General features: G+C 40.7%; 10 non-coding genes across 10 annotated transcripts; 8 read left to right on the plus strand and 2 right to left on the minus strand.

Annotated features, from left to right (window-relative positions):
- Positions 1-1852: 1852 nt before the first annotated feature.
- trnaa-ugc (transfer RNA alanine (anticodon UGC)) lies at positions 1853-1924 on the minus strand. Its single transcript has one exon. It is a non-coding gene; the product is annotated as a tRNA-Ala (tRNA).
- A 1361-nt stretch (positions 1925-3285) lies between these two features.
- Positions 3286-3357, minus strand: trnaa-ugc (transfer RNA alanine (anticodon UGC)). The gene has a single exon. It is a non-coding gene; the product is annotated as a tRNA-Ala (tRNA).
- Positions 3358-3505: 148 nt separating this feature from the next.
- trnak-uuu (transfer RNA lysine (anticodon UUU)) lies at positions 3506-3578 on the plus strand. The gene has a single exon. It is a non-coding gene; the product is annotated as a tRNA-Lys (tRNA).
- Positions 3579-5434: 1856 nt separating this feature from the next.
- Positions 5435-5507, plus strand: trnak-uuu (transfer RNA lysine (anticodon UUU)). Its single transcript has one exon. It is a non-coding gene; the product is annotated as a tRNA-Lys (tRNA).
- Positions 5508-6234: 727 nt separating this feature from the next.
- Positions 6235-6306, plus strand: trnaa-ugc (transfer RNA alanine (anticodon UGC)). The gene has a single exon. It is a non-coding gene; the product is annotated as a tRNA-Ala (tRNA).
- Positions 6307-11322: 5016 nt separating this feature from the next.
- Positions 11323-11394, plus strand: trnaa-ugc (transfer RNA alanine (anticodon UGC)). The gene has a single exon. It is a non-coding gene; the product is annotated as a tRNA-Ala (tRNA).
- Positions 11395-13730: 2336 nt separating this feature from the next.
- trnaa-cgc (transfer RNA alanine (anticodon CGC)) lies at positions 13731-13802 on the plus strand. The gene has a single exon. It is a non-coding gene; the product is annotated as a tRNA-Ala (tRNA).
- A 1982-nt stretch (positions 13803-15784) lies between these two features.
- Positions 15785-15856, plus strand: trnaa-ugc (transfer RNA alanine (anticodon UGC)). The gene has a single exon. It is a non-coding gene; the product is annotated as a tRNA-Ala (tRNA).
- Positions 15857-17838: 1982 nt separating this feature from the next.
- Positions 17839-17910, plus strand: trnaa-ugc (transfer RNA alanine (anticodon UGC)). Its single transcript has one exon. It is a non-coding gene; the product is annotated as a tRNA-Ala (tRNA).
- A 1982-nt stretch (positions 17911-19892) lies between these two features.
- trnaa-ugc (transfer RNA alanine (anticodon UGC)) lies at positions 19893-19964 on the plus strand. The gene has a single exon. It is a non-coding gene; the product is annotated as a tRNA-Ala (tRNA).
- The last annotated feature ends 559 nt before the right edge of the window (positions 19965-20523 follow it).

Here is a 20523-nt window from a genome sequence, read left to right on the forward strand (position 1 = left end):
AGAGATATATTTTAGACAATATGGATAATAGTTTGAGTAGAGTTGGCGAAGGTGGATGAGTTTAAATACTTGGGATCAACAGTACAGAGTAATGGGGATTGTGGAAGAGAAGTGAAGAAGAGAGTGCAGGCAGGGTGGAATGGGTGGAGAAGAGTGCCAGGAGTAATCTGTGACAGATGGATATCAGCAAGAGTGAAAAAGGAAGGTCTACAGGACGGTAGTGAGACCAGCTGTGTTATATGGGTACTGACCAGAAAGCAGGAGACAGAGCTGGAGGTGGCAGAGTTAAAGATGCTAAGATTTGCATTGGGTGTGACGAGGATGGTCAGGATTAGAAACGAGGACATTAGAGGGTCAGCTCAAGTTGGACAGTTGGGAGACAAAGTCAGAGAGGCGAGGATGCGTTGGTTTGGACATGTGCAGAGGAGAGATGCTGAGTATAATGGGAGAAGGGTGCTAAGGATAGAGCTGCCAGGGAAGAGGAGAAGAGGAAGGCCTAAGAGAAGGTTTATAGATGTGGTGAGAGAGGACATGCAAGTGGTGGGTGTAACAGAGCAAGATGGGGAGGACAGGAAGATATGGATGAAGATCCGCTGTGCCAACCCCTAATGGGAGCAGCTGAAAGAAGAAGAAGAAGTCGTCAGAGAGCTGGCTGAATCGTGGCTATCAAATGAAAATGCAGACATTTGAGCATGAACCCAGCGTGAGCAGGCTTAAAATGAACATCCAAATAATGAAAATAAAAGACTTTAAGGCAAACACCCTCTGAACCCCACCTTACTAATCCACCCCTCTTACACCTGCCCCCCCACCCCCCATTTGCTTTTTATTGCCTTTGATTCCTGTATGTCTAATCAGTTTGCTCTGATGATGATACCTCGTAGGTGTTAAAAAGAACAGGAATAAAAGACTATTTTAAGAAACATCATTCTTTTTTCTCTTTTTGTATTTCTGGCTATAAATATTCAAACCTTATGTTTTAAATTGCGTATGTGTTAATTCACAAATACAGATAATGCCGTACTCTATTACTTAGATGCAGTGTTTCCCAACCTCGGTCCTGGGGGACCCCCCTGTGGCTGCAGGTTTTTTTTCCCACCTGCTTCTGTTTTTAATTGGACTCCTGGGCTAATTAAGTGAACTGTTATTTCCCAAGTATTTTGTTTTGGGAACAATATAGAAATTAGAAAACTAAGTCTGTATATATATATATATATATATATATATATATATTAAAATGTACCAAGCAGTTACATGTGAATAATGTATTTTTTTTCTTTTTAACAATATTTTCCTCTTGATTTTCATTCTACTTTTCTGGGTGTACTAATTGTTTAATTAATCCATTATTTACTAATTAGTGGGTCTGACGCTAAAGTACTTGCAGCCTTTGATTATTCCGTGCTGTTTGCCAGCGTGTCTGCTCTGCTCGTTTTTAATTGTCATTAATAAGATACAACAAAGGGGAAAAACTGCACAGAGAAAGGGCAAAATAGAATGAAAACAATAATCAATTTAAATCAATAGCAAGATTAGAAATATTTCTAAATGTCTTATAAATATAAAAATCATACTGTTGTGTTTTTCTGAATGTAGAATAAGAGAAAAATAATACCAGCTAATTAAATGTGATCAGTGCTATCAGGTGTTGTCACTGATTAGGGATCTGGTTGGAACAAAAACCAGCAGGCAGAGGGGGTCACCGTGGCCGAGGTTGGGAAATACTGACTTGCCACCTCATCGATTGGATAACTTGTATATTTACTGGATGAAATGTAGTTTTCCAAGGATACAGCGCTAATTTGTAGAAACCAACACTGATAGTCGTTTATGATTTTAGCACAGACAAAATTGGAGATGCCGGGGATTGAACCCGGGGCCTCATACATGCAAAGCATGCGCTCTACCACTGAGCTACATCCCCTGTTACTGAATAGGGGATTACCGAAATTAATCCGATACATTGAAACTTTAATTTAAGGGTTTTTTGTTTCTTTTAGGAGCCGCTATTCCTGGTAATTTTGTTGTAGCATGAACTAGTAATTAAAGGACGTAAGGGTGCTATATAAGTCAAATGTATTCATTTATTATAATTCAACAGAATAGGCAGTTTAGCCAATAGATTTTGCTGCGGACCTCCAGAGCACCATTCCATTGTCGCTTTATATTATATGTGTCAGTGTTAACATCTGGTTACGCTATGGTTAAGATTCGGGCTGAGAGAGAGTTTTCGGACTCGAATCGTGGTTTCAAAAAGCTGCAATCCAATTGGCTGCTCAGCGGAGCCACTAAATCGCGGAGCTCCGGACGTCTGTAGTTGGACGCACAAGTCACTGGGCGTAGGCGACACTTCGTTCTTTTTGTGATTGATTGAATTTTCTAATTGTGGTAACTCCTGACTGGGTTGGTTCCATGGATCTCCTTCTTTGTACCCGCTGCTTTACCGAGCTTTACATTATAATAGCACACTAACATTAATTATTGGCCTGATGTGCGATTGAATCGTTAAAAACAGAAATGCAAGCTGGGAAAAACTGACTTTTTCTTTTTCTCCCTGACTGGACTCGTAGGTCTATTCACTGGTTCACAGGTCACGATACATTTCATTAACATTGCTTTTGGTGTTTTGTAGTAAGGTGTATGGAGTAAGATTTTTTTGTGGGGTTGGCCATCCATTATAACTCCAAAGTGAACTCGTTAAAGCCTCACGAAGCATCAATTTTAAATTTTCATGAACGATAATGGAACTGCAAAATTACGTGAAAGCATTTCGTTGCATTAGTGATGTGGGCTGTTTCCTTTAGGGGCAAACCTAAAAAAAACTTAACATTCAATACCATCGATCGGACCTTCATGACATGGTTTTGGCTTGGCCTCCTGTGTTCCAACCCCGTTTCTCGATGACCTTAAAGTCTAGATTATGGGATCTATGAACAGTAATATGCATTCAAAATTTTAGTGAACATCGGCACATCCATTTTGGAATAACGTGCAGTTGTTGAGTTGCCCCCCGAAATAGTTTCAGTGTTGTGGAAGAAACCGCAGAGAATGAGGTGTCCACTGTCCAGTGTTGCTCATTTTCCGAAATGGAACCCTGCGTCTGAGTAACTTCACCATTTGCTGAGAGCAGAACGTCAATGAATTACTTTTGAAACGTAATGGGTACTATCACTTTTTAATCTTTGCATCAAGTACTGTACGAGCTTGATTTGTTGTAAATTTTCTTATTCGTTATAGGTGAATTAATGGTCACAATTATCACATAGAAATTTTCTAAAACTTCCGTGGAGATGCCGGGGATTGAACCCGGGGCCTCATACATGCAAAGCATGCGCTCTACCACTGAGCTACATCCCCACCGACAGTAAAGAACTTGGCTTTTCACTGTACTGTACTCATGTATTCTGAACAATTACTGCCCTCTAGTGTCAATATAAAAAATTACCAAAAAAGCCAAATTACTTATTTTTTATCTTCTTTCGTCTGTGGTTAAACTTTTCATGGAGCCCGGATAGCTCAGTCGGTAGAGCATCAGACTTTTAATCTGAGGGTCCAGGGTTCAAGTCCCTGTTCGGGCGTAACCGATTCTTTTTTTAGTTAGTTAATAAGACCTCTTCATTTAATGTATTTCTTTATTTACTAAAAAGGCTTTACGCTCGAAAAGTACTGTCCTTTTAACTTCATGAAAACTACGACAAACACAATGATGTTTACTGAGTATTCAAACATCTTACCGGAAATAAATTAAATTAACAGAGCTGATTAAGAATAGAAGGTTGTGCAGAAACGAATAATCCCCACGTACCTACAAAAATGAATATCTATAATTCTCGTTACTATATTTAAAGATGGCTCACATTTTTAAGGATACAAAAATGAACCGAAGAATACCTTAAACACGAATGCGAATCTTTTTAATCCGCAAAGTACAAATCATTGAAAAATGCTTTGTCTTTTAAGGAAAATGAATTCGTGTAAAGAATTCCGCAGCGCAAGCCTTTTCAAAATGACAGCATAAAGAAAATGCTGGCGATTGGTTAGGTGAGAAGTACGACTTCTTACGCAAGCGCGAAGCGAAAATGGGCGGGGGAATGTCGAAGAGGGCGGGATGTTAGGCGGGGAATATTTAAATCACTTTCGACTTCAGTCAAACGCAATTTGTATTTTCGTTGTCAATCATTTAATGGATAACATCGAACGTTTGGTAATTGGTGACTGGACTTCTGATTGACATGCACAATCACCAATATGGTTCAACTTCAAAGGAGAATTACGACGCCTTATGTTCGACGGCAAGCGCTTTACTTGAAGAAAAGGATGGTATTAAAAAGAACGACAACAGCGACGATAAATAAATTGATTGGAGGCTCAATAACCTCCCTTCTAATAGGCCCAATTGGTTTATAATAAAATGTTATGCATACTTCATTGAATTTATCGCATTCTCTTCTCGTATACTGTACTGATGTACTGGTAAAGATAACTCCTTGAAAGTGTTCCCATTCATTCTTTAGCTAGTGCTTAGTAGTATATCTTTCGCCGCTTCTGGTTGTGGGGTCGCTGTTCTGCGGCTTTACACTCTGTCTGTCTGTCTGTGTTCAACAGGCTATAGCCATTCGTAATTTAGTAATTTCAAAAAACTCAATTAATTTGGTAATATTTCAGAACTGTAACAAACGACCATCTATCTATCTATCTATCTATCTATCTATCTATCTATCTATCTATCAGTTATATAGTGCCTTTCATATCTATCTACTACACAGCAGTCATGGAGGCTACAAGGATCAGTCAGGTCTGTCAAAAAGATCAATGGCATTAGTCTTCCCACCTTACAGGACTTGTACTATTCCAGAGTCATGGAGAGGACAGGGCACTCATCACCAACCCCACAAGCTGTTAGAACTTCTCCCACCTGCCAGACGTCCGAGAATAAACTACACCAGAACCAGCGGATATAAGACGAGTTTCTTTCCACAGATCAATAAGCTTATAAATGGTTTATTCGGTTGTCCTGGCTAAGTCTGGGACCCCTCATCTCCCAAATATCTTGCAACATTCTTCCATAGAGCTAATGCTGAATTATCTTGGTAGTTTTGGAACTGCCTTGCACTTTGTATGCATATATTGACGTTGTTTGTCGTGTATTTATCTCAGGTGCAAACTGATCAATATTGTGTATCTCCGTCATGGCATGCACATACTGTATATATATATGTGGGTGGGTAGGGTAGGTTGGTTGGGTGGGTAGTTTGGTGTTTAGTGCTGTGGTGCGTCAGTGGTCAGAATTTAGCGCACGGTAATGCCGATCGCTAAACTTGCCGGGACCCAGTAGCATTATAAAGAACAGAAAACAGCACCACAGGACAAAAACAACAACAAAAAAAGGTCGCAACCCAGTGATTGAGAAACGTGGGTACCTCATCCTTTATGAGCCCGGATAGCTCAGTCGGTAGAGTATCAGACTTTTAATCTGAGGGTCCAGGGTTCAAGTCCCTGTTCGGGCGGAAATGCCGACTTTTAAAAACGCCCCACCTCCATTAAAGGTTTCCTTAGTTATATAACGCCTTTCTAATTCTTAAAGCGTTTCACTAAAAATCAACATATAACAACAGGAGTTATACATTGAAAAAAAGATACAGGGAATCATATCGATATTAAACTCAAGTTAAACATTAATGCAGAAAACACGATTACCGATTAAAACAAGAAAGACTTGGACCCCTTACACTGATCCGCACCTAACACTCGTTCGTATTCTTTCATTTTAAATCCAGAACGTCTATGTGTTTAATGTATTTTTAATTCCTTGTTTGTCATTACTAGATTACATGCGTGGCTGCAGCAAAAGGACGTAAACCTTTAATAAAGAACTTGTTTATTTTCACGTAACGTATTGCTTTCGGTTCCTTGAATACTCAGAAGACGTTTGGGTGATACCCGTTTTCAATTTTATGTTATAAATGGCCTGAGCTCAAACAATGGTTCAATTTTTCCTTCTAAAATTTGCATTTCAGCTCAAATGGGGACTTGATAGGGAAGTCTGACGCTCTACCGACAGGAGTTATTCGGGCTACTGAGTTCAAAATACTTAAGGAAACAATCGGGCCAAATAACCAAAATCCCTTTCCCCCGGGGAAAAAAATAAAGAAATAAGACAGGGAACTGGCATTACTTTTAATACTGGAGGTCAGTATGTTCTCATTGTGATCGCAGAGAGCACATGTATATTGTGGGGATGTAGCTCAGTGGTAGAGCGCATGCTTTGCATGTATGAGGCCCCGGGTTTGATCCCCGGCATCTCCATACGGCACTTTTAAATGCTGTATACCTCAGACAACTCTGCTTAATCGTAGACGGTAGTCTAATATAAATTAGTTTACATACCTCATGTTTATACTCTTCCTGGGATATTTCAAATACGTACATTCTTATAATTCTGAATGTAAAGCATTTTATTTAGACACTGCTGCATAACAGGTTTCTGAAAAAGATCGATGTGAAAAGCATGATAGATAAATAGTTAGACAGATGTGAAATATACTACATAATAGATAGATACATAGATTGATAAATAGTTTATTTGTCCCAAGAGGATATTTAGAAGCTTAATAAATACAGACAAATGAAATACTACACTGAAACATGTAATGCAGAATTTTTCTGATTATATAGAGATTGCCTTCCCATGGGCTCACCACCTATGGGAGGGGCCAAGGAGGTCGGGTGCAGTGTGAGTTGGGTGGTGGCCGAAGGCGGGGACCTTGGCGGTCCGATCCTCGGCTACAGAAACTGGCTCTTGGGACGTGGAATGTCACCTCTCTGAAGGGGAAGGAGCCTGAGCTAGTGCGCGAAGTTGAGAGGTTCCGGCTAGATATAGTCAGGCTCACCTCGACGCACAGCTTGGACTCTGGAACCAATCTCCTTGAGAGGGGCTGGACTCTCTACCACTCTGGAGTTGCCCCCGGTGAGAGGCGCCGAGCAGGTGTGGGTATACTTATTGCCCCCCAACTTGGAGCCTGTACATTGGGGTTTACCCCGGTGGACGAGAGGGTAGCCTCCCTTCGCCTTCGGGTGGGGGGACGGGTCCTAAGTGTTGTTTGTGCGTATGCACCGAACAGCAGTTCGGAGTACCCACCCTTTTTGGAGTCCCTGGAGGGGGTGCTAGAGGGCATACCTTCTGGGGACTCCCTCGTTCTGCTGGGAGACTTCAATGCTCACGTGGGCAATGACAGTGAGACCTGGAAGGGCGTGATTGGGAGGAATGGCCCCCCTGATCTGAACCCGAGCAGTGTTTTGTTATTGGACTTCTGTGCTCGTCACAGATTGTCCATAACGAACACCATGTTCAAGCATAGGGGCGTTCATATGTGCACTTGGCACCAGGACACCCTAGGCCTCAGTTCGATGATCGACTTTGTGGTCGTGTCGTCGAACTTGCGGCCACATGTCTTGGACACTCGGGTGAAGAGAGGGGCGGAGCTGTCAACTGATCACCACCTGGTGGTGAGTTGGCTTCGATGGTGGGGGAGGATGCCGGTCAGGCGTGGTAGGCCCAAACGTGTTGTGAGGGTCTGCTAGGAACGTCTGGCAGAGCCCCCTGTCAGAAGTAGCTTCAACTCCCACCTCCGGCAGAACTTCGACCACGTCCCGAGGGAGGTGGGGGACATTGAGTCCGAATGGGCCATGTTCCGTGCCTCTATTGTTGAGGCAGCTGACCGGAGCTGTGGCCGTAAGGTGGTCGGTGCCTGTCGTGGCGGCAATCCCCGAACCCGCTGGTGGACACCGGCGGTGAAGGATGCCGTCAAGCTGAAGAAGGAGTCCTACAGGACCCTTTTGTCCTGTGGGACCCCGGAGGCAGCTGATAGGTACCGGCAGGCCAAGCGGAATGCGGCTTTGGTGGTTGCTAAGGCAAAAACTCGGGCGTGGGAGGAGTTTGGGGAGGCCATGGAGAATGACTTTCGGACGGCTTCGAGGAGATTCTGGTCCACCATCCGGCGTCTCAGGAAGGGGAAGCAGTGCAGTGTCAACACTGTATATGGTGGGGATGGTGCGCTGCTGACCTCGACTCGGGACGTTGTGGGTCGGTGGGGGGAATACTTCGAAGACCTCCTCAATCCCATTAACATGCCTTCCAATGAGGAAGCAGAGCCTGGGGACTCAGAGGTGGGCTCCCCCATCTCTGGGACTGAGGTCACCGAGGTGGTCAAAAAACTCCTTGGTGGCAGGGCCCCGGGGGTGGATGAGATACGCCCGGAGTTCCTCAAGGCTCTGGATGTTGTAGGACTGTCTTGGCTGACACGCCTCTGCAACATCGCATGGACATCAGGGACAGTGCCTCTGGATTGGCAGACCGGGGTGGTGGTCCCCCTCTTTAAGAAGGGGGATCGGAGGGTGTGTTCCAACTACAGAGGGATCACACTCCTCAGCCTCCCTGGAAAAGTCTATTCAGGGGTCCTGGAGAGGAGGGTCCGTCGGATAGTCGAGCCTCGGATTCAGGAGGAACAGTGTGGTTTTCGTCCTGGTCGCGGAACAGTGGACCAGCTCTATACCCTTAGCAGGGTCCTGGAGGGTGCATGGGAGTTTGCCCAACCAGTCTACATGTGTTTTGTGGACTTAGAAAAGGCATTCGACCGTGTCCCTCGGGGAATCCTGTGGGGGGTACTCCGAGAGTATGGGGTACCGGCCCCCCTGATAAGGGCTGTTCAGTCCCTGTACGATCAGTGCCAGAGCTTGGTCCGCATTGCCGGCAGTAAGTCGAACCCGTTTCCAGTGAGAGTTGGACTCAGCCAGGGCTGCCCTTTGTCACCGATTCTGTTCATAACTTTTATGGACAGAATTTCTAGGCGCAGCCAGGGTGTTGAGGGGGTCCGGTTTGGTGGGCTTAGGATTGGGTCACTGCTTTTTGCAGATGATGTTGTCCTGTTTGCTTCATCAGGTTGTGATCTTCAGCTCTCTCTGGATCGGTTCGCAGCCGAGTGTGAAGCGGCTGGGATGAGAATCAGCACCTCCAAATCCGAGACCATGGTCCTCAACCGGAAAAGGGTGGAGTGCCCTCTCAGGGTTGGTGGCGAGATCCTGCCCCAAGTGGAGGAGTTCAAGTATCTCGGGGTCTTGTTCACGAGTGAGGGAAGAATGGAGCGTGAGATCGACAGGCGGATCGGTGCGGCATCCGCAGTAATGCGGGCGTTACATCGGTCTGTCGTGGTGAAAAAGGAGCTGAGCCGCAAGGCGAAGCTCTCAATTTACCAGTCGATCTATGTTCCTACCCTCACCTATGGTCATGAGCTATGGGTAGTGACCGAAAGAACGAGATCGCGAATACAAGCGGCTGAAATGAGTTTCCTCCGCAGCGTGTCTGGGCTTTCCCTTAAAGATAGGGTGAGAAGCTCAGTCATCCGGGAGGGGCTCAGAGTAGAGCCGCTGCTCCTCCGCATCGAGAGGAGTCAGATGAGGTGGCTCGGGCATCTGATCAGGATGCCTCCTGGACGCCTCCCTGGTGAGGTGTTCCGGGCACGTCCAACCGGGAGGAGGCCCCGGGGAAGACCCAGGACACGCTGGAGGGACTATGTCTCTCGACTGGCCTGGGAACGCCTTGGGATTCTCCCGGAAGAGCTAGAAGAAGTGGCCGGGGAGAGGGAAGTCTGGGCATCTCTGCTCAAGCTGCTGCCCCCGCGACACGACCTCGGATAAGTGGGAGACAATGGATGGATGGAAGGTTAGGGGTACATAAGCCTTACGGCAAAACATGGGTACACTTTTCCAGTCATAAAAAATATTTTTATTTTGAAAGGATCACTCAATCTATCTAACTTTTAATCCATGATCTATCTAGTACTTTACAAGTATCCCTCCACTTATCAGATCTGTACCGCTATCATTGAATTATACATTTATTTCAAATATTTTTATTATTTGTTTTTAGTCATGGCTGTTCCATCGAACCAATGCCCACCAACACTTTATTAGTAATTTAAAAATTAATTTTTCAATTCAATAGTGCAGTACTTGATAGAAATTACCAAGAACAGTACACTAAAGCTCACAACAGATCACGTCTTATACTTTTTTCATTAGGTGTTTTCCTCATCACAACTCTGACCACCAAATCCTATTAATTTTAAACAACCAAAACTGTCCAAGAAATGTTTTATTTATTTCCTCCTAACCCTCACTTCACACTAAACAGAAACAAAACTGTCCTCCTCACTCCTGTCCCTTATCTACTGATGCTGCCCAACATTACTCGCTTAACATCACAGCCTCCTACCCCTAGGGGTTAAGTTTAGAATAAGGCAAGGGTAAGTCAGTCACATAAACCCAAAACTAAACATACAATCCAACCCAACTCCAATTGTTTCCTTGCACCATCAGGCTGCCCTCCTCAACTACTTAACATCAGGGCCTAATCCCTGTAGGGCTAAATTCAGAGTTGGGGTGAGGGTTAATCCCTCCTTAACATAAAAAGACTAAATAACACCCAACCTAAACTTACTGAAATCCCACTAGACTGCCCATATTTACTATTTAACATCAGGGCCTGTCCCCCAGTTGGGTTAAGTTCAGGATTTGGGCAAGGAAGAGAGTATCTAAAAAGATCACCACCACCCCAAGCTTACTTACCTCCATTAAAGGTTTCCTTAGTTATATAACGCCTTTCTAATGCTTAAAGCGTTTCACTAAAAATCAACATGTAACAACAGGAGTTATACATTGAAAAAAAAATACAGGGAATCATATCGATATTAAACCCAAGTTAAACATAAATGCAGAAAACACGATTATCGATTAAAACAAGAAAGACTTGGACCCCTTACACTGATCCGCACCTAACACTCGTTCGTATTCTTTCATTTTAAATCCAGAACGTCTATGTGTTTAATGTATTTTTAATTCCTTGTTTGTCATTACTAGATTACATGTGTGGCTGCAGCAAAAGGACGTAAACCTTTAATAAATAACTCGTTTATTTTCGCGTAAAGTATTACTTTCGGTTCCTTGAATACCCAGAAGACGTTTGGGTGATACCCGTTTTGAATTTTATGTTATAAATGGCCTGAGCTCAAACAATGGTTCAATTTCTCCTTCAAAAATTTGCATTTCAGCTCAAATGGGGACTTGATAGGGAAGTCTGACGCTCTACCGACAGGAGTTCTTCGGGCTACTGAGTTCAAAATACTTAAGGAAACAATCGGGCCAAATAACCAAAATCCCTTTCCCCCGGGGAAAAAAATAAAGAAATAAGACAGGGAACTGGCATTACTTTTAATACTGGAGGTCAGTATGTTCTAATTGTGACCGCAGAGGTCATGGGTATACGGTGGGGATATAGCTCAGTGGTAGAGTGCATGATTTGCATTTATGAGGCCCCGGGTTCGATCCCCGGCATCTCCATACGGCACTTCTAAATGCTGTATACCTCAGACAACTCTGCTTAATCTTAAACGGTAGTCTAATATAAATTAGTTTACATACCTGGTGTTTATACTCTTCCTGGGATATTTCAAATACGTACATTCTTATAATTCTGAATGTAAAGCATTTTATTTAGACACTGCTGCATAACAGGTTTCTGAAAAGATCGATGTGAAAAGCATGATAGATAAATAGGTAGATAGATGTGAAATGTACTACATAATAGATAGACAAATAGATTGATAAACAGTTTATTTGTCCCAAGAGGATATTTAGAAGCTTAATAAATACTGACAAATGAAATACTACACTGAAACATGTAATACAGAATTTTTCTGATTATATAGAAATTGAAGGTTAGGGGCACATAAGCCTTACGGCAAAACATGGGTACACTTTTCCAGTCATAAAAAATATTTTTATTTTGAAAGGATCACTCAATCTATCTAACTTTTAATCCATGATCTATCTAGTACTTTACAACTATCCCTCCACTTATCAGATCTGTACCGCTATCATTGAATTAAATATTTATTTCAAATATTTTTATTATTTGTTTTTAGTCATGGCTTTTCCATCGAACCAATGCCCACCAACACTTTATTAGTAATTTAAAAATTAATTTTTTAATTCAATAGTGCACTACTTGATAGATTTTCCAAAGAACAGTACACTAAAGCTCACAACAGATCACGTCTTATACTTTTTTGATTAGGTGTTTTCCTCATCAGAACTCTGACCACCAAATCCTATTAATTTTAAACAACCAAAACTGTCCAAGAAATGTTTTATTTATTTCCTCCTAACCCTCACTTCACACTAAACAGAAACAAAACTGTCCTCCTCACTCCTGTCCCTTATCTACTGATGCTGCCCAAGATTACTCGCTTAACATCAGGGCCTCCTAACCCTAGGGGCTAAGTTTAGAATAAGGCAAGGGTAAGTCAGTCACATAAACCCAAAACTAAACATACAATCCAACCCAACTCCAATTGTTTCCTTCCACCATCAGGCTGCCCTCCTCAACTACTTAACATCAGGGCCTAATCCCTGTAGGGCTAAATTCAGAGTTGGGGTGAGGGTTAATCCCTCCTTAACATAAAAAGACTAAATAACACCCAACCTAAACTTACTGAAATCCCACTAGACTGCCCATATTTACTATTTAACATCAGGGCCTGTCCCCCAGTTGGGTTAAGTTCAGGATTTGGACAAGGAAGAGAGTATCTAAAAAGATCACCACCACCCCAAGCTTACTTACCTCCATTAAAGGTTTCCTTAGTTATATAACGCCTTTCTAAAGCTTAAAGCATTTCACTAAAAATCAACATGTAACAACAGGAATTATACATTGAAAAAAAAATACAGGGAATCATATCGATATTAAACTCAAGTTAAACATAAATGTAGAAAACACGATTACCGATTAAAACAAGAAAGACTTGGACCCCTTACACTGATCCGCACCTAACACTCGTTCGTATTCTTTCATTTTAAATCCAGAACGTCTATGTGTTTAATGTATTTTTAATTCCTTGTTTGTCATTAGTAGCGCTGCTGCCTCGCAGTTGGGTGACCTGGGGACCCGGGTTCGCTTCCCGGGTCCTCCCTGCGTGGAGTTTGCATGTTCTCCCCGTGTTTGCGTGGGTTTCCTCCGGGCGCTCCGGTTTCCTCCCGCAGTCCAAAGACATGCAGGTTAGGTGGATTGGCGATTCTAAATTGGCCCTAGTGTGTGCTTGCTGTGTGGGTGTGTTTGTGTGTGTCCTGCGGTTGGTTGGCACCCTGCCCAGGATTGGTTCCTGCCTTGTGCCCTGTGTTGGCTGGGATTGGCTCCAGCAGACCCCCGTGACCCTGTGTTCGGATTCAGCGGGTTGGAAAATGGATGGATGGATGTTTGTCATTACTAGATTACATGCGTGGCTGCAGCAAAAGGACGTAAACCTTTAATAAATAACTTGTTTATTTTCACGTAACGTATTGCTTTCGGTTCCTTGAATACTCAGAAGACGTTTGGGTGATACCCGTTTTCAATATTACGTTATAAATGTCCTGACTTCAAACAATGGTTCAATTTTTCCTTCTAAAATTTGCATTTCAGCTCAAATGGGGACTTGATAGGGAAGTCTGACGCTCTACTGACAGGAGTTATTCGGGCTACTGAGTTCAAAATACTTAAGGAAACAATCGGGCCAAATAACCAAAATCCCTTTCTCCCGGGGAAAAAAATAAAGAAATAAGACAGGGAACTCGCATTACTTTTAATACTGGAGGTCAGTATGTTCTCATTGTGACCGCAGAGATCATGGGTATACAGTGGGGATGTAGCTCAGTGGTAGAGCGCATGCTTCGCATGTATGAGGTCTCGGGTTCAATCCCCGGCATCTCCATACGGCACTTTTAAATGCTTTATACCTGAGACAACTCTGCTTAATCTTAAACGGTAGTCTAATATACATTAGTTTACATACCTCATGTTTATACTCTTCCTGGGATATTTCAAATACGTACATTCTTATAATTCTGAATGTAAAGCATTTTATTTAGACACTGCTGCATAACAGGTTTCTGAAAAAGATCGATGAGAAAAGCATGATAGATAAATAGGTAGATAGATGTGAAATGTACTACATAATAGATAGATAAATAGATTGATAAATAGTTTATTTGTCCCAAGAGGATATTTAGAAGCTTAATAAATACAGACAAATGAAATACTACACTGAAATATGTAATGCAGAATTTTTCTGATTATATAGAGATTGAAGGTTAGGGGTACATAAGCCTTACGGCAAAACAGGGGTACACTTTTCCAATCATAAAAAATATTTTTATTTTGAAAGGATCACTCAATCTATCTAACTTTTAATCCATGATCTATCTAGTACTTTACAACTATCCCTCCACTTATCAGATCTGTACTGCTATCATTGAATTATACATTTATTTCAAATATTTTTATTATTTGTTTTTAGTCATGGCTGTTCCATCGAACCAATGCCCACCAACACTTTATTAGTAATTTAAAAATTAATTTTTCAATTCAATAGTGCAGTACTTGATAGAAATTCCCAAGAACAGTACACTAAAGCTCACAACAGATCACGTCTTGTACTTTTTTGATTAGGTGTTTTCCTCATCACAACTCTGACCACCAAATCCTATTAATTTTAAACAACCAAAACTGTCCAAGAAATTTTTTATTTATTTCCTCCTAACCCTCACTTCACACTAAACAGAAACAAAACTGTCCTCCTCACTCCTGTCCCTTATCTACTGATACTGCCCAACATTACTGGCTTAACATCAGGGCCTCCTACCCCCAGGGGTTAAGTTTAGAATAAGGCAAGGGTAAGTCAGTCACATAAACCCAAAACTAAACATACAATCCAACCCAACTCCAATTGTTTCCTTCCACCATCAGGCTGCCCTCCTCAACTACTTAACATCAGGGCCTAATCCCTGTAGGGCTAAATTCAGAGTTGGGGTGAGGGTTAATCCCTCCTTAACATAAAAAGTCTAAATAATACCCAACCTAAACTTACTGAAATCCCACTAGACTGCCCATATTTACTATTTAACATCAGGGCCTGTCCCCCAGTTGGGTTAAGTTCAGGATTTGGACAAGGAAGAGAGTATCTAAAAAGATCACCACCACCCCAAGCTTACTTACCTCCATTAAAGGTTTCCTTAGTTATATAACGCCTTTCTAATGCTTAAAGCGTTTCATTAAAAATCAACATGTAACAACAGGAGTTATACATTGAAAAAAAAATACAGGGAATCATATCGATATTAAACCCAAGTTAAACATAAATGCAGAAAACACGATTATCGATTAAAACAAGAAAGACTTGGACCCCTTACACTGATCCGCACCTAACACTCGTTCGTATTCTTTCATTTTAAATCCAGAACGTCTATGTGTTTAAAGTATTTTTAATTCCTTGTTTGTCATTACCAGATTACATGCGTGGTTGCAGCAATAGGACGTAAACCTTTAATAAATAACTCGTTTATTTTCGCGTAAAGTATTGCTTTCGGTTCCTTGAATACCCAGAAGACGTTTGGGTGATACCCGTTTTGAATTTTATGTTATAAATGGCCTGAGCTCAAACTATGGTTCAATTTCTCCTTCAAAAATTAGCATTTCAGCTCAAATGGGGACTTGATAGGGAAGTCTGACGCTCTACTGACAGGAGTTATTCGGGCTACTGAGTTCAAAATACTTAAGGAAACAATCGGGCCAAATAACCAAAATCCCTTTCTCCCGGGGAAAAAAATAAAGAAATAAGACAGGGAACTCGCATTACTTTTAATACTGGAGGTCAGTATGTTCTCATTGTGACCGCAGAGATCATGTGTATATTGTGGGGATGTAGCTCAGTGGTAGAGCGCATGCTTCGCATGTATGAGGCCTCGGGTTCAATCCCCGGCATCTCCATACGGCACTTTTAAATGCTGTATACCTCAGACAACTCTGCTTAATCTTAAACGGTAGTCTAATATAAATTAGTTTACATACCTCATGTTTATACTCTTCCTGGGATATTTCAAATACGTACATTCTTATAATTCTGAATGTAAAGCATTTTATTTAGACACTGCTGCATAACAGGTTTCTGAAAAAGATCGATGTGAAAAGTATGATAGATAAATAGGTAGACAGATGTGAAATATACTACATAATAGATAGATACATAGATTGATAAATATTTTATTTGTCCCAAGAGGATATTTAGAAGCTTAATAAATACAGAAGAATGAAATAATACACTGAAACATGTAATACAGAATTTTTCTGATTATATAGAGATTGAAGGTTAGGGGTACATAAGCCTTACGGCAAAACATGGGTACACTTTTACAGTCGTAAAAAATATTTTTATTTTGAAAGGTTCACTCAATCTATCTAACTTTTAATCCATGATCTATCTAGTACTTTACAAGTATCCCTCCACTTATCAGATCTGTACTGCTATCATTGAATTATACATTTATTTCAAATATTTTTATTATTTGTTTTTAGTCATGGTTGTTCCATCGAACCAATGCCCACCAACACTTTATCAGTAATTTAAAAATTAATTTTTCAATTCAATAGTGCACTATTTGATAGATATTCCAAAGAACAGTACACTAAAGCTCACAACAGGTCACGTCTTAAACTTTTTTCATTAAGTGTTTTCCTCATCACAACCCTGACCACCAAATCCCATTAATTTTAAACAACCAAAACTGTCCATGAAATGTTTTATTTATTTCCTCCTAACCCTCACTTCACACTAAACAGAAACAAAACTGTCCTCCTCACTCCTGTCCCTTATCTACTGATGCTGCCCAACATTACTGGCTTAACATCAGGGCCTCCTACCCCTAGGGGTTAAGTTTAGAATAAGGCAAGGGTAAGTCAGTCACATAAACCCAAAACTAAACATACAATCCAACCCAACTCCAATTGTTTCCTTCCACCATCAGGCTGCCCTCCTCAACTACTTAACATCAGGGCCTAATCCCTGTAGGGCTAAATTCAGAGTTGGGGTGAGGGTTAATCCCTCCTTAACATAAAAAGACTAAATAACACCCAACCTAAACTTACTGAAATCCCACTAGACTGCCCATATTTACTATTTAACATCAGGGCCTGTCCCCCAGTTGGGTTAAGTTCAGGATTTGGACAAGGAAGAGAGTATCTAAAAAGATCACCACCACCCCAAGCTTACTTACCTCCATTAAAAGTTTCCTTAGTTATATAACGCCTTTCTAATGCTTAAAGCGTTTCACTAAATATCAACATGTAACAACAGGAGTTATACATTGAAAAAAAGATGCAGGGAATCATATCGATATTAAACTCAAGTTAAACATAAATGCAGAAAACACGATTACCGATTAAAACAAGAAAGACTTGGACCCCTTACACTGATCCGCACCTAACACTCGTTCGTATTCTTTCATTTTAAATCCAGAACGTCTATGTGTTTAATGTATTTTTAATTCCTTGTTTGTCATTACTAGATTGCATGCGTGGTTGCAGCAAAAGGACGTAAACATTCAATAAATAACTCGTTTATTTTCACGTAAAGTATTGCTTTCGGTTCCTTGAATACTCAGAAGACGTTTGGGTGATACCCGTTTTCAATATTACATTATAAATGTCCTGACTTCAAACAATGGTTCAATTTTTCTTTCTAAAATTTGCATTTCAGCTCAAATGGGGACGTGATAGGGAAGTCTGACGCTCTACCGACAGGAGTTATTCGTGCTACTGAGTTCGAAATACTTAAGGAAACAATCGGGCTAAATAACCAAAATCCCTTTCCCCCAGGGAAAAAAATAAAGAAATAAGACAGGGATCTCGCATTACTTTTAATACTGGAGGTCATTATGTTCTCATTGTGACCGGAGAGATCACATGTATATTGTGGGGATGTAGCTCAGTGGTAGAGCGCATGCTTTGCATGTATGAGGCCCCGGGTTCGATCCCCGGCATCTCCATACGGCACTTTTAAATGCTGTATACCTGAGACAACTCTGCTTAATCTTAAACGGCAGTCTAATATAAATTAGTTTACATACCTGATGTTTATACTCTTCCTGGGATATTTCAAATACGTACATTCTTATAATTCTGAATGTAAAGCATTTTATTTAGACACTGCTGCATAACAGGTTTCTGAAAAAGATCGATGTGAAAAGCATGATAGATAAATAGTTAGACAGATGTGAAATATACTACATAATAGATAGATACATAGATTGATAAATAGTTTATTTGTCCCAAGAGGATATTTAGAAGCTTAATAAATACAGACGAATGAAATAATACACTGAAACATGTAATACAGAATTTTTCTGATTATATAGAGATTGAAGGTTAGGGGTACATAAGCCTTACGGCAAAACATGGGTACACTTTTATAGTCGTAAAAAATATTTTTATTTTGAAAGGATCACTCAATCTATCTAACTTTTAATCCATGATCTATCTAGTACTTTACAACTATCCCTCCACTTATCAGATCTGTACTGCTATCATTGAATTATACATTTATTTCAAATATTTTTATTATTTGTTTTTAGTCATGGCTGTTCCATCGAACCAATGCCCACCAACACTTTATCAGTAATTTAAAAATTAATTTTTCAATTCAATAGTGCACTATTTGATAGATATTCCAAAGAACAGTACACTAAAGCTCACAACAGATCACGTCTTATACTTTTTTCATTACGTGTTTTCCTCATCACAACCCTGACCACCAAATCCCATTAATTTTAAACAACCAAAACTGTCCATGAAATGTTTTATTTATTTCCTTCTAACCCTCACTTCACACTAAACAGAAACAAAACTGTCCTCCTCACTCCTGTCCCTTATCTACTGATGCTGCCCAACATTACTGGCTTAACATCAGGGCCTCCTACCCCTAGGGGTTAAGTTTAGAATAAGGCAAGGGTAAGTCAGTCACATAAACCCAAAACTAAACATACAATCCAACCCAACTCCAATTATTTCCTTCCACCATCAGGCTGCCCTCCTGAACTACTTAACATCAGGGCCTAATCCCTGTAGGGCTAAATTCAGAGTTGGGGTGAGGGTTAATCCCTCCTTAACATAAAAAGACTAAATAACACCCAACCTAAACTTACTGAAATCCCACTAGACTGCCCATATTTACTATTTAACATCAGGGCCTGTCCCCCCGTTGGGTTAAGTTCAGGATTTGGACAAGGAAGAGAGTATCTAAAAAGATCACCACCACCCCAAGCTTACTTACCTCCATTAAAAGTTTCCTTAGTTATATAACGCCTTTCTAATGCTTAAAGCGTTTCACTAAAAATCAACATGTAACAACAGGAGTTATACATTGAAAAAAAAATGCAGGGAATCATATCGATATTAAACTCAAGTTAAACATAAATGCAGAAAAAACGATTACCGATTAAAACAAGAAAGACTTGGACCCCTTACACTGATCCGCACCTAACACTCGTTCGTATTCTTTCATTTTAAATCCAGAACGTCTATGTGTTTAATGTATTTTTAATTCCTTGTTTGTCATTACTAGATTGCATGCGTGGTTGCAGCAAAAGGACGTAAACATTCAATAAATAACTCGTTTATTTTCACGTAAAGTATTGCTTTCGGTTCCTTGAAAACTCAGAAGACGTTTGGGTGATACCCGTTTTCAATATTACATTATAAATGTCCTGACTTCAAACAATGGTTCAATTTTTCCTTCTAAAATTTGCATTTCAGCTCAAATGGGGACGTGATAGGGAAGTCTGACGCTCTACCGACAGGACTTATTCGGGCTACTGAGTTCGAAATACTTAAGGAAACAATCGGGCTAAATAACCAAAATCCCTTTCCCCCGGGGAAAAAAATAAAGAAATAAGACAGGGATCTCGCATTACTTTTAATACTGGAGGTCATGATGTTCTCATTGTGACCGGAGAGATCATGTGTATATTGTGGGGATGTAGCTCAGTGGTAGAGCGCATGCTTTGCATGTATGAGGCCCCGGGTTCGATCCCCGGCATCTCCATACGGCACTTTTAAATGCTGTATACCTGAGACAACTCTGCTTAATCTTAAACGGCAGTCTAATATAAATTAGTTTACATACCTGATGTTTATACTCTTCCTGGGATATTTCAAATACGTACATTCTTATAATTCTGAATGTAAAGCATTTTATTTAGACACTGCTGCATAACAGGTTTCTGAAAAAGATCGATGTGAAAAGCATGATAGATAAATAGGTAGACAGATGTGAAATATACTACATAATAGATAGATACATAGATTGATAAATAGTTTATTTGTCCCAAGAGGATATTTAGAAGCTTAATAAATACAGACAAATGAAATACTACACTGAAATATGTAATGCAGAATTTTTCTGATTATATAGAGATTGAAGGTTAGGGGTACATAAGCCTTACGGCAAAACATAGGTACACTTTTCCAGTCATAAAAAATATTTTTATTTTGAAAGGATCACTCAATCTATCTAACTTTTAATCCATGATCTATCTAGTACTTTACAACTATCCCTCCACTTATCAGATCTGTACCGCTATCATTGAATTATACATTTATTT

Source organism: Erpetoichthys calabaricus, chromosome 10 (assembly GCF_900747795.2).
Source record: "Erpetoichthys calabaricus chromosome 10, fErpCal1.3, whole genome shotgun sequence".
NCBI lineage: Eukaryota > Metazoa > Chordata > Cladistia > Polypteriformes > Polypteridae > Erpetoichthys > Erpetoichthys calabaricus.